The sequence below is a fragment of the Mesocricetus auratus genome, unplaced genomic scaffold (genome assembly GCF_017639785.1).
Source record: "Mesocricetus auratus isolate SY011 unplaced genomic scaffold, BCM_Maur_2.0 Super-Scaffold_100027, whole genome shotgun sequence".
NCBI classification, from domain to species: domain Eukaryota; kingdom Metazoa; phylum Chordata; class Mammalia; order Rodentia; family Cricetidae; genus Mesocricetus; species Mesocricetus auratus.
This window is the reverse complement of record NW_024429208.1, coordinates 14,773,417-14,787,300: the sequence shown is the minus strand read 5'-3', so window position 1 is coordinate 14,787,300 and position 13,884 is coordinate 14,773,417. Positions and strand designations below refer to the sequence as shown.

At 40.0% G+C, this 13,884-nt stretch overlaps 1 long non-coding RNA gene across 1 annotated transcript; it reads left to right on the top strand.

The window, feature by feature from the left end:
• The first annotated feature begins 10,240 nt into the window (after nucleotides 1–10,240).
• Nucleotides 10,241–13,611, top strand: LOC121134324. The gene is made up of 2 exons (XR_005871405.1): nucleotides 10,241–10,418; nucleotides 10,910–13,611. It is a non-coding gene; the product is annotated as an uncharacterized LOC121134324 (long non-coding RNA).
• Nucleotides 13,612–13,884: the final 273 nt, after the last annotated feature.

The window sequence follows — 13,884 nt, the reverse complement described above, 5'->3', positions numbered from 1 at the left end:
CCAGGCAGTGAGACAATTGCTGCCAGGATTAATGTTTACAGGAAAGAGACTGGTAATTTCCCCCCAGGGGTGCCGTTCCCATAATAGAGCAGCAGCATGGAAGGAATTTGAAAGGGATTAGTGGGGTAGATCTAAGGAGGGTGGTTCCCCATCAGGCCAGGGGGTGCTCCTGAAAGGGTCCAGGGATGGATACACGGGCTCAGGCTGGCATTAGAGACTGAGGTTTGGTTTGAACAAGAGCCGCCCCATAATTTATGGGGGTGCACTCACCTGAGGACCAATTGGCCCATCAGTGATCTTCCATTAGAGTTTGTAGGTTTCCTGTAATTTGTGTTATTGTTGAATTCTAACTTCAAAGTATGGTGGTCTGATAAGATACAGGGGGTTATTCCAATTTTTTTGTAGCTGTTGAGGTTGGCTATGTTGCTGGGTATGTGGCCAATTTTAGAGAAGGTTCCATGTGGCACTGAGAAGAAGGTATGTTCTTTTGTTTTTGGATGGAATGTTCTATAGATGTCTGTTAAACCCAATTGGGTCATAACTTCTATTAGTTCCTTTGTTTCTTTGCTAAGTTTCTGTTTGGTAATCCTGCCTAGTGGTGAGAGTGGGATGTTAAAGTCTCCCACTATAAGTGTGTGAGGTTTTATATGTGATTTGAGTTTTAGTAATGTTTCTTTATAAATGTGGATTCCTTGCCTTTGTATTTGGGACATAGATGTTTAGAATTGAAACTTCATCTTGATGGATTTCTCCTATGATGAATATGAAATGACCTCCTTCATCTCTTTTGATTGATTTTAGTTTAAAGTCTAATTTGCTAGATATTAGGATTGCTACACTGCTTGTTTTTTTTTTTTTTTTTTTGGTCCCTTTGATTAGAAACCTTAACTCTCTGAGGTACCATCTGTCTTTGAAGTTGGGCGTGTTTCCTGTATGCAGCAGAAGAATAAGTTCTGTCTTCATATCCATTCTGTTAGCCTGTGTCTTTTTATAGGTGAATCGAGACCATTAATATTGATATTAATGGCCATTGATTGTTAATTCTTGTTTGTTTTAGATTTGTTGGGGGTGGTGGTATTGTGTGTGGATTCCCCCCCCTTTTTGGCTGTTGATAAAGTGGGATTATCTATTGCCTGTGTTTTTATGGGTTTAGTTAACTTCCTTGGGTTGGAATTTTCCTTCCAGAACTTTCTGTAGGGATGGATTAGTGGATATGTATTGTTTAAATCTGGTTTTGTCATGAAATATCTTTTTCCATCTATAGTGATTGAAAGCTTTGCTGGGTATAGTATTTTGGGCTGGCATCTGTGGTCTCTTAGTTTTGGTAGAATATAGGATGTCAATCCAGGACTTTCTGGCTTTCAGAGATTCCATGGAGAAGTCAGGTGTCATTCTGATAGGTTTGCCTTTATAAGTTATTTGGTCTTTTTCCTTTGCTGCTCTTAATATTCTTTCTTTATTTTATGTTTAGGGTTTAGATTATTATGTGGTGAGGGGACTTTTTTGTGATCTACTCTTTTTGCTGTTCTGTAAGTTTCCTGTACTTTCATTGGCATGTCTTTCTTTAGGTTGGGAAAGTTTTCTTCTATGAGTTTTTAAAATATGTTTTCTGCACCTTTGAGTTGGGTTTCTTCACCTTCTATACCTATTATTCTTAGGATTAGTCTTTTCACGGCGTCCCATATTTCCTGGATATTTTGTGTTAGGGATTTGTTGGACTTAAGATTTTCTTTGATCAATGAATCTATTTCTTCTTGTGTATCTTCGACACTTGTGATTCTCTCTTCCATGTCTTGTATTCTTTTGGTTATGCTTGCATCTGTAGTTCCTGATCGTTTACCCAGCTTTTCAGTTTCCAGCATTCCCTCAGTTTGTGTTTTCTCTATTGTCTGTTTCAGCTTTCAGGTCTTGAACTATTTGAATTGTTTCCTTCAACTGTTTGTTTTTTATTAGCTTTCTTTAAGAGACTTGTTGATTCCTTGTATTTTTTGGTTTGTTTGTTTTTGTTTTCCATTTCTTTAAGGGATTTTCTCATATCCTCTTTGAGGGCCTCCATTATTTTCAGGAAGTTGTTTTTAAGGTCATTCTCTTCTACTTCATCTGCATTGGGATGTTCAGGGCTTGCTGTTATAAAGTCCCTAGACTCTGGGGATATCATATTGGTTTTTCTACTCTTGAATGTGTTTTTATATTGTCTTCTTCCCATCCCTTCTTTCAGTTGGTGCAGGTGGATTCTCTTCCTCTCCTGGTGGGTACAGGTCCAAGATTCTCTTCCAGTGGGTGCAAGCAGGTCCAATACTCATATGGCTCTCCTATTCCTGTTTGTGGAGGTAGGGCTAGTACCGAGACTTTGCAGACCCTGGGTGGACTGTTTCACTAGGATGGGTTCCCTGTGTACAGGCCACAAGCCTCAGAAGACTCTGAGCAGGGCACCAGAAGGCAGGCCAGAAGCAGGCCCATGCTTATCTCCTCCCATAGGAGGAGGCGGGACTAGGATGCTGGCAGACTCTGACTAGGCTGGTCTACCGGGATGTCTTCCCCAGTGTGTAGTCCCCAGGCCTCAGGAGGCTCTAGCAGGGGACCAGAAGCACACACTGAGAAACTCGGAGAGAACTCTTTAAGTGTCCTTTGTCTGGCTCTTGGCTAATGCCCTAGGAAGAGATGGTCTTGAATAGAAGTTTTCACTAGTTTATACACACCTTAAGCTTATGCATTTTGCGTATGCTGCCAACTTCAACTTTTCTTCTGGTCCTGGCCCCAGGTTACACTTTGGGCAATTTAAACAAAGACAAGAGACTGCAAATCTGGCTACTTTGGCAGATGGGAGATTTCCAGAGCAAAATAATTGCCAGAATTATTTTATAAGTAGAATCACTGTTACCCAGGATCATCTTGCCCACCTGACAGAATTATGTTTCTTCTTGCTGAGAGCACAGGGGACTTAATGGCCGACCAGGACTTAGTGATGGCTGTGACTGTGTGCTACCCACCTTGAGCTGCCCTTAGACCTGTATCTTTTGTTCAAGGAACTGGCCTATAGGATGGTTTAAGTCAGCTGTCTTCTTTCTTATAGGAGAAGAGCCTAATGGCTAGTTAATCCTGGTGAACAAGGGCTACATCCTAGTATCTTAAATTTCCCTTGTCTCTAACAGACCTTGTTAGAAAACTATGTACTTCTCTTTGGGGTATTTGGTGTTGGTGGGGGAGGGGTGGCCGGCAGCATCACTCCCTAACCTATATTTTACTTTGTGTGATTTAATGTATTTCAAGCATATCTACTAACAAATCCTTTATAACATCAGTTCTATTACTTTTTCTTCATCAGCTGCCTAGCACCAACATTGACACTTATGGCTCCATGTTGTGGGGCTCCCCAAATCAACACTAGCATCTATTTGTTAGTCACTACTCTAGTATACCTAAATCTGTGCTAACTTGAGAAAATATTTTAAAAAGTATAAAACACATCCTTTATCATCAAATTTTTATCAATATAAAAGAAATTAAACAGATTTCTCCTCTCACTGCAGATGTTTTTCCCCATTGATTTTTGTGTTAGTTTTTTCTTTAATGTGCCTTCTGTATGTTTCCATCTTCAACTATAAGACTCAGGGAATGAAACTATGCACACAAATTCCTGCTAAGCAATTTATGGCTGATTATTGCTGTGTGGTGAGCTTTGTGATTAGGGTCAGGTAGACATCCATTCACTCTATGCAGGAAGTTCAATTAGATTCCCAATAATCCTATTTTATAGATGAAATTAAAACAGCACTGGGGAAGTGAATTACTTGCTCAAGTCTGTCTCAGACTCCACCACATGGACTCCTGTGGACTCTTCAACTTCAATATTAATCCCTCGAAGCAAAATAAATAAAAGGAGACAATATGTAAATAGGATGCATATAAATTGCTTAATTAGTAGGGATTTCTTGCACAAATATTTGTTGGGCACTGATTATTTACCAAGCTATGCTGCAAAAGAGTCAAACCAGTATCCCAACAAAAGTCAATACTTCTCACTCCTTGAGAGCTTTCTGTGTCTCAAGGCTTCTGCCTGGCAAGAGACCTCAGCCACTTCTTCTGCTACTGGTTAATCTTCTAGGCATTTGCCATTGGTATTAAGGCCTACAAAACTTCCCGAGAGGTTTACCTCACCTTGACTTGTAATTCTAAGCCAGTAACACACAATGAGAACTTGTACTCTGAGTGCCGTATTGAAGTATGAGTGAAGGTCATTTCTCCTTTTCATTTCACATTTTTTTGGTCCCCCCTAAGTCACATGGATGTATCCTAGAGTCTAGACTGCTGGACATTTGAGTGGTAGACTAGACAATAAAGGTGATGTATTATCACCCCCTTTTCTGAGCATGGCCTGTGATCTTCAGTTGAACCTGGAACATGTCTTGTTGAAGGGCCTTCATGTTAATGGAAAGCAGAGGACCAGCCACGGACCTCCAGGTATACTAAATCTCAAGTGCAAAGAACCCTTACATTCTCAAGTATGAAGGTCATCCCTGACTTATATGATAAAAAGATGCTGTGGATACAAATGTCAGCACCACCCCCTAACCACATCCTTGTTGTCTATCCTCTTGACCTCTCATGGGTCTATCTACAAATAGATTCTTCTACATCCATGTCCGAGTTAGATACTGTGAATACAGTATGACTGAGAACTCCTTTCACTACCAAGCTCCTTGGGGTCTGGAACTCACATTAGTTAGCTTTCTCTGTGTGCCAGGCACTCTATGCCATGCTGCATCCTTGAAGTATGGCTTACACCTCAACACAGTATAATGGCATTGGCATGACAATGTAGGCTCAGAAAAGGCAAATCATTTCCAGGCCACTCATATTTTAGGTAATAGAGCAGAGAACAACCGTGATCAATGATTACAAAGCCCCTTCCATGCTATGAAGTTTCCTTGCCTTCTTGGAACTGTCTCGGCTTAGTTCTAATTTCTGAGAGAAATGACGCAAGAAAGATAAGTAAAAGGCATTTAAATCATAATTGGCACAAGTAAAATGTGCATTATTATTTTTATGTTTAGCCTGTTTCTGTGGATGTTTCATTATGAGAGCATTTCAGTTGATAAAAATTCAAAGATGCACATTTGCTAGTTGAAGCAAGAAAATGTCAATAATCCCACGTTGTTTTATTAATTTAGACATGGCTCAGGCAAGTACAGCTGGTATTGCTATTCTTAGAGCTCAAAGGGATGACAGGAAAATACTTCTGTGAACAGCCAGACTTAGTCAGACTCGGGAGATACTCTACCACTTCCAAATCCTTAGTCAACCTCTTCCCTCTCTGCCCTCAACAAATTATCCACTGCAAACTGTGCTAGAGAGATGAATGTAAGAGTAGAATTCATCAAAATAAGATGAAGAACCAGCAGTCTATCGCAGGTGGCAGTTTGATTAATGAAAGCCAGAAATCAGCTAGCACAAATTGGGAAATCAATGAGACACAGGGAAAAAGCAAAACAACCAGAAATGTCTACCTTTTCTTGGAAAAAAAAAGTCCTTTGTGTTTGTTTGGGCCTTTTGACCTGGAGATGTCAAGGCATTTCACAAGCAATTTCTTTTACTCATGTTCCTGCTGTAGAGAAATCAACAGAGGCATTAATGCAAGCTTCCCTCTGGGCTCACAGGAAATGGGAGCAAAAAAGAATGGAGCCACAGTGCTTACAACTTTTCCAGTAATTGAATCCCCCAAGAAAGATTGACCAAGCCTTTATGCAGTTGTTTCCATCAACCTGATAGTAGACATCAGTGGGAGAATCTGCTCAATCCAGAGTGGCCCTTCTCTGAGAATTTCCCCCTACATTCTTTGAAATGAGTCCTAGAAGCCATGTTTGTTGTGTGTTGTTTCCCATTGTCCCCCAATCTTGACTGATTGGAACGGAAGGGATACCCAGGTCAATAAAATTGTATGAACTGTGGCTTGCCTTGTAATTTAGAGACCTACCCAGTATTTAAGTTTGGAATATTGAGAGAAGCAAGAGCAAAGACACAGTCTTCTGAGAGAAGGGTAAAATGTTTGTCTAAGAACTGATCACATGTCTACTTTGGTTCCTACCAACTTTCTAGTTCCCAGTTCCAGAACTCTGTGAGGTCCAGCTCCAGGGTCAGCCATTAGGTTGAGTGGAACACCCTTGAATCTAATGATTAAATTATTCTTCTTTCATACACACTTGCTCCATTTGACTTCTACTCCTTGCCACTGAATGTTTTCACCATTTTTTAGATGTATCTGTTAAGTCCTCATTCTCACTGAGATGTCTGTCTTGCCATGGTTCAGTTCTTCTCCTGCATCTTCCCTATTTCTCAGTCTACACTCAAGTGTCATTTTTCCTACCTACCCTTTACATATATGTATTCTCTAAAATTCTTTGCTCAATCCATCTATTCATACTTTTCCTATCAAATCTTACCTCCTCTATGGTTTCAGTTAATACTTAATTGCATCTAAATCTATACTTCTACACAACACCACTTGGCTGATATTGTCAAACCATTCAGACTAGCCTTATGCATTGTGCCTTCCTTTTTCTAAAGCATCTCCTTCATTTGTGGGATTAAACTCTTGTCTATCTCTCAAGCTGCAGGTTACAGAGTTATTTTCAAGCTGTTTCTAACCGTTCTTCTTTTATTGCAATTTATTCAATCATTGTAATCTCACAATTGAATAATTTCTGTAGTTTCCTAACAACTGTTCTTTTCATGGTGTAACCACCCCTGACTACTGTCAATCATCCTCTACACTCTGCCAGAATTATTCCTAAACACATACTAGCCAAGGTTATTCATACACTAAGACAAAAGCTCAACAAGCAAAAATCAAAAGGTCAGTAGATTCATATTTCTTACAACGGCCATGATACTTTATTTATTACAGAAGTCCCTGTAGAATTTGCCTTCAGACTACCCTTTAACTTCACTTCTAACTCCATTTAGTACAGTTATCACACTGTCTAAAAGTTGTTTCTCAGATACTTCATGGCATTCCTTAATTCACCCATCCATCCTTCCATCCATCCATCCATCCATCTGTTCATTAATTATGTATTTGCAAGGCACCAAAATTGCAGCCATGCCCTTGGTCCTAATGATGTTCTGAAGGAGATTCCCATTTAAGAAGAGAGACTCATAATTTTTTTGTCATCAGCATGCAATACTGAATTAATGGGCTTCCTGCCACCAGCACTGACTAGGAGAACCCCTGAAGTGGTGATGGGAAGCTTGTTCTCTGGGAGCCTTTAAAAAATGGCTCAGCTCACTGACCTGTAAGGGAACTCATTCTCTAGGGTTCTTGTTCTGTTTCATTCTGATGGCAGGAAGTTACACCCAACTGGAAAGGTTAGATAACCAAGGCAATAGGGAAAAATTCAGAACAAGTAACATGATTTTAAATGTTTTAAGAAATCATTATTTAAAATGTCTAAAACTACTGCCAAGCTTGTTGATATTGAAATTAATATTGAAATATTATTAATATTGAAAAAGATCTTTAGCTGCTGTAGGCTAAAAAAAAACCCTCAACTTTCTGCAAACAGAATACTACCTAAACAGCACATCAACTTGTTAGAGAAACACAGGGTCCGTAAAGACTCTGGGTCCCTCCCAGTACCTGAGGTAAATGGGCTACACATTGCTCAACTTAGTGACCATGGCCTCAGTAGCTACTCCACCCTTCTGAAACTCTTTATGAGGTTGCATAAGACATGTTTATCTGACTTTAAGATCTGTTCACCTCTCAGAGGTACAGTATGGCAAAACAAAAAGAGTAGGTTCTAAGTAGAGGTGAGAAATACTGTTCACCCATCCTACATCTACCCCATATCAACGTATTAATGCTCTCTAAGCCTTGGTTTGCTCTGTAGGTGAACTGAGGTAATAGTGGCTGTACATTTTGCAGAAACATTAAGAATCAGCAAGAAAATAAAGCATGAAACCAGTTTGATGCCAGGTGCCCACTGACCTTCTTGTTATCCCCACCCCAAAGCAAGGTTTCTTTCATACTGTGTAGGACTTAAGACTTACAGGGTCTCCTGTGAGGGGGTCACTCTTTACCTCCTAGAGTCTACATCATGCTCACTGTTTTTATGACATTAGAAAAGAGAATAGGAATTTTTTGAACAAAATTCTCTGTTTGCTAAGGCGATATCTGCCATTTTCTCTAATCTGCTTGAAGTCAGAAAATGAAAGAATAATGTCCCATTGTCTATGGGAAGCTGCAAAATACACATGGGAGGGACATAGGCTGCTGTTGAGTCACAACCATGTAAAGAGGACTGTCGCACCTGCTGTGCAGCCTGCATCCGAGAATGTAGCCAGGTGGTCGGGATAGATGACACAGAGACCAGTCGGTTGCTTTAAGAAAACTTTATGCTTCCCAAGTCAGCTTAGGAGGGGCCCAAGTCCGCTTAGGAGAACCCCCAAGAAAAAAACGCTTCCCTTTTTAAGGACTTCTGCCATCCATCTACATACAATTCTTTCCAGACTTCTCACCCTCCTGGCTGGTGGTTTAATCTCTGGCCCCAGAATCGGGGGAGACACAGCAGGGAGCAGGAAGAGGCATCTAGCCATAGGGGGTGTCAAAGTCATGGTGTTTCAGTGAGGGAGCCCTTATCTGAGTCCTATCAAGAGCTTTATAGCACTGAATTGTTTTCAGTAAACATTATCTCACAGCTGCCTGCTCCCAGGCCGAAGGGGAAGTGGGTTTCTGCTCAAGGTCTGGTGTCCCCACAGAGGACAGTCTGTCATGTACATACTTGTGTATGTTGAAAACAATTAGGAAAAAGTAATCAATGCTACCTACTGTGTTTTCTTAATAATTTACATTTTGCAAGCTTACAAGTAACTCCTGGACTTCTGTTGTCTATTGTTTGACAGGTGAAAATAGTGGGAAAATCTGTCTATTTAGGGTTAGGGCTGTCTGTCTAGGGTCAGGTCTATCTGTCTGTCTGTCTGTCTATGGCCAGGCTCTTGGCACTTACAGTGGATCCTGAAGAGAAAAGCAGAGCTATCACATTTTGAGATAATAAGTTTTCAGTTCAAAACCTTCCTGAGTGTGTCTAGGCAGTGTGCTATACCTGAACGATGTCACCTTTCTGAGATTCTCATAAACACAACACAGTAGCCCAACAAGCCAGGAAGTCTTAACTCCATGTCACTTCTGGGGAAGTCCTTCTGTGTATATGTTTCTCTTACTATTTAATGAATAAAACACTGATTGACTGATTAGCCAGGCAAGAAGTGACGTAACTGGGCAGAATCAGAACATAAGCAGGAACAAACAGGAAATCACTCTCTTCTCCTGTCTTCTCGGCAGAGATGGTGAACAGTCAAGATGTAGGACACCAGAGAAGTAAGAGGTCCCTGGACCCTTTCTCCAGTACGATAAGACCATGTGGAAATACATGGATTAGTAGTTATGGGCTAATAATTAAGTTAGATCTAGCCAATAAGAAACCATAGCCAAGCAACCAACAGTTTCATAATTAATGTAAGTCTTGTGTGTTCATTTGGGACTGACATGCTCTGCGACTAGGCTGGCAGCAAGAAAAGTCACGTAATACTCTGGTCTTCTCTTTCCTCTCTTGTTGCTTTTATATGTGCATTTAAAAATATGTGTGTGAATATATGTGAGCATGCATGCGTGCATGTAAAGAAAAAAGAGGGAAAAGGAAATACATATACGCATGCATGGATCGGTGTATGCATATACACATATATACATACACATGATATTCTTTTTCTTGAGAACACAACAATCCATGTGCACTTCCATACCAGAAATATCATAAAACATCTGAATCTGTGACAGGGTTACCCTGTGTCAGAACTGGATTTCAGAATCTGGTCAAGAAAACATGCTAAAGCATTCATTCCCACTCGGTCTTTCCAATAAAGACCTATGTCAATATGTAAAACACCCAGGGGACTTGTTGGAGATTAAATAGAGTTAGGAATAAATATGTCCTTCTAAAAACAGGGACTTTTCTATATTACTATCAAATTATTTTAAGATCAATAAAGGCAGGTTTAACACTGCAGGGCACTTGACCTAAGGTCATCTAAACAAGGGCTTTTGAAATTATGTTGTGCTTCTTGGATGTTTGAGTGTTTTTGCAAAAACACAGCTTTCAGTAATCTGTGAAGTAATAAAAGTTTAGCATATTAAAAGGTTTCGTTCTGCCTCATGTTTCCTTTTAATTCTCAGAGTATGCTTTTACCTTTCCACTGGTATAAGACATACTTCCAAGGTTGGAGCCTTATGACGGGCATAGTGGAAGGAACATGGACTTTCAAAATTCAAAACAAAACCCTCACGGCCACCAGATGTTGACCTGATTCTTCTATCCCTCATTTACTCTGTAAAATGCTGTGTATTGAGAGTTGGGTACAAGGTAAGGAAGGATGCAGTGAGATACTTGCTTGAGCAATGAATGTCATATGATAAGACCTGTCTGCTATTATTGATAATGACCAAGTTTGAGAACTGTTTGTTGTCTTGTGGAAGTGAAAAAAATTAATGTCTAATTTGATACACCTCATAAAAGAAGTGCCTTGCAAAATGAATGAGAAACGTAGTTTAGCACCCACCCCAATCTTATTTTTTCACATTTCATTAACAATGTTTATTTTTGGGTGTCCTTTAATCATCTCTGAAGATAATTTTGATTCATGGATTGTTAAGTTTGAAGTGGCCATAATGTTTGAAGTTGCCATATGTGATTAGGTTCTCCATATTTAGTCTATGAATATGAAAACTTTGCTATCAAATTGCAGGATATTGAAAATCTGAACATAATTAAAATTGTCTCATTTATAGAGGAAATATCAGGCCCAGAAAATCTTCACAAACCAGAATTTTGATTTGTTTTTCTTTCCTTAACAGTTAATCCATGGGAAGCCACTGAAGAGCCTGTTGGGGAAGATACCAAAGAAGACATTTAATCCCAGTGTGAGTTTCACCCACACATAGCATGAAGAGCAATGAAACTACTTATCTTTTACTTGGCCCATGCTTCCTTCAAAGGGTCCCACAGGTGAGGATGCCATGCTCCTTTAAGAATTCCTGGCCAGGTTTTTCTTTTCACCTTTGGATTGAGGGAAGGAGGAACTGGGGAAAAGACAGGCGGAGGAAAGAAAAGGACTGGGTTACTTGAAAATCCATGACCTTATAAAAGCTGAAACATGGTCTGGAGACAGCTGAGTAACAGGTGCTCTAAATGGAGACCCAAGCATCCAATGGACTAACAATGACTATGTTAAATGTCATTGTCAGTGGATGTTAAGGTTGCAGATGGCACTAAAATTGCCAACCACCCAACATTGACATGTGGATACTATTCGAGATTGTGGCAGTGGGTCCTCTCAGTCAAAGAGGTTCTTAAAAATAGGAGGAGGGTGGAAAGATCATCATAGTGGGATATGTTCAGAATAGCTTGGTTTAATAATACTGCAGACCTTATCACTGATAATTGCTCAATCACTAGGCTGGCTTAGAAAGGGAAGGAGTAAATAGAAATGTAACAATGAGTCAGGCTGATGCAAAAGGAACCCCTCAGGTGCGTAGTGGGGACCATGTGTCCTGCCTTCCTGCTTAGCTGCTGATTGAGTCTTCCTTCGTCTGATGTTACTCTCTTACTTTGGAAATATCTTCTAAATCCTTGAAACTTTTGAATTAGGAGGGGTCATGCCACCCTCCAGCTCCCCTCAAGTGCAGTTCCAGGATCCAAACCTCATGCCAACCATTGCACCTCTTTGATCCAGCAATTAGCTCGAGTTTAACCATTTGACACAAAGCGATTTGTTATTGGACAAGATTTGGGAAGTTTCGGCAATAGATTTTCTTCTTTCTTAAAGGGATGATTGGGAATTTAGAACTAATGTAGATCTATAGCAACCATTTTATCAAGACAAAAAGAAAGTCTAAATGAAAGTGGAGATAATGATGCCACAGGGTGAAGCCTAACAGCAGAGAGTTTGATATTTTTAGCAAAGTAGAGCCTAGTATTGGAGTGCAGTATCCTGAGCAAGGCAGAACCCAAAAGCAGAAGACAGGGTGGGATCCTCAGTTAAATTATTGAAGCCTCTGCATGTTACTCACCCAAATGCTCAGCACTTTGAACACACAAGTTAAATGAGTCAATACACTTTTGTTTCATTTAAATGCATTTGAACTATATCCCTGCTGTGTGAAAGTCCCACAGTTCCTGACAAGGAAGGAGTGAGTGATCACAGTTTCTCAGGTCCATAAACATAAAGCAAGGACTTTAGAAATGCCAGACACAAAGGCACCAATACAACTGAGCCCATTGCAACTGATGTATAAAGTGGAAGGTAATTTAATAGACCCTTTCAGATATCTGAAGTAGCAGCATCATCCACCTAGAGTGCCTGCTTCCCAGAATTAGATGGCTGAAGAACCAAATCAGCAAATAAAAGGATGCTAGAAGACTGACAGAATAAAAGATGGTGGCCCACTGGACTCATTTCATCTGCATCAAGATGAAGTCATGTGACCCATATGCTGCCCAAGAGAAAGATAAATTTGAACCTACTCAATTGAGAACATTTCTCCAGACTGTATTACATAATCTACAGGTTTCCTCTCTCTGCTTCAGATCATTGATTTATCTTCACAGCAACGAACCAATTGTTTTGATTCTTTCCTTTCCCCAAACATCCAGTCAAATTGTTTCCTGAATTGAAGTCTCATTCTCTTACTGCTTTCAGTCTGTCCTGATCATCAGGTTTGACATTACACCCATTTTAACACTGTCCAGGTGATACATATGTAAGAGCTTTCCATGTCTGCACTTCCAGGTAGCCAGACTCACTGGCCGGGGCTGTTCTGGGTTAGATGATCTCACAGAGACAAGTACAGCCCTGAGAGGAAGGCTAACAAGGATTTACATTGCTGTGCTTCCTGGCTGTCAACTTTCTAAGTATCCAAGACCTTAATTCTAACATGTAGGTAAAATGTGTGTGTGTGTGGGGGGATATCTCCCAAAGTAGGGGAAATAGAATATGTAGTTGTGGAGAAACAGTGGGAGACTGGAGTGAGGATTAAATGGGGAGCGAAGAGGTGAGTGAGGGAGGAGATGTGGACGAGAGCTTCTCTCCCGAACTAGGAAGCTATCTCCAACTGGCAACTGTGTGCAAAGGAGTCTCAGTGGGTATACAAACCACACTCAAGAAGAGGCCTCCCCCACCCAGCAGTACATGGCCAGTACAAAATGGAGCCATGGTATTTTTGTGGGTTGTTATAACATACTGTTTTGTCTGGGCAGTTTTTATTTTATTGGTCTTCTGCATGTATATGTTTTCTGATATTTTTATGAGTTTGCTGTATATTAGTGAATGTGTGTGTGTGTGTGTGTGTGTGTGTGTGTGTTTCTTGTGCCTTTTCTTTTTTCCCTTGTTTTTTTTCTAAGAAGAGAGGAAGAAGGCCTGGAATTAAATGGGCAGGGAGAATCTGGAGGAGCTGTAGAGGATAGACCATAATCTTAATATATTGCATGAAAAATTATTTTCAATTGAAAAAGCAGAAATGTTATAGCATAACAAGTAATAAATCTTATATGTATATAATTCAGTGACTTTGAAAAATGCATTTAAGTATCAAATACTCTAATCAATATCTCCATGACATTTATTTCTATAATCTTAACTTGTTCATATTGGCTCTTTTTAACGCCCAGTATTGCTCATTCTAGACAATATTACTTGTATCTTTGATTGAGGAAGTACAAATTGACAAAGATACTACACATTCAGGAATGTTTATCATACTCATTTGCTTTGATAATCACGATTTTACTGAAACACTGGAAAAGGAAAACAGGCTGTCTACACATTTTTGAG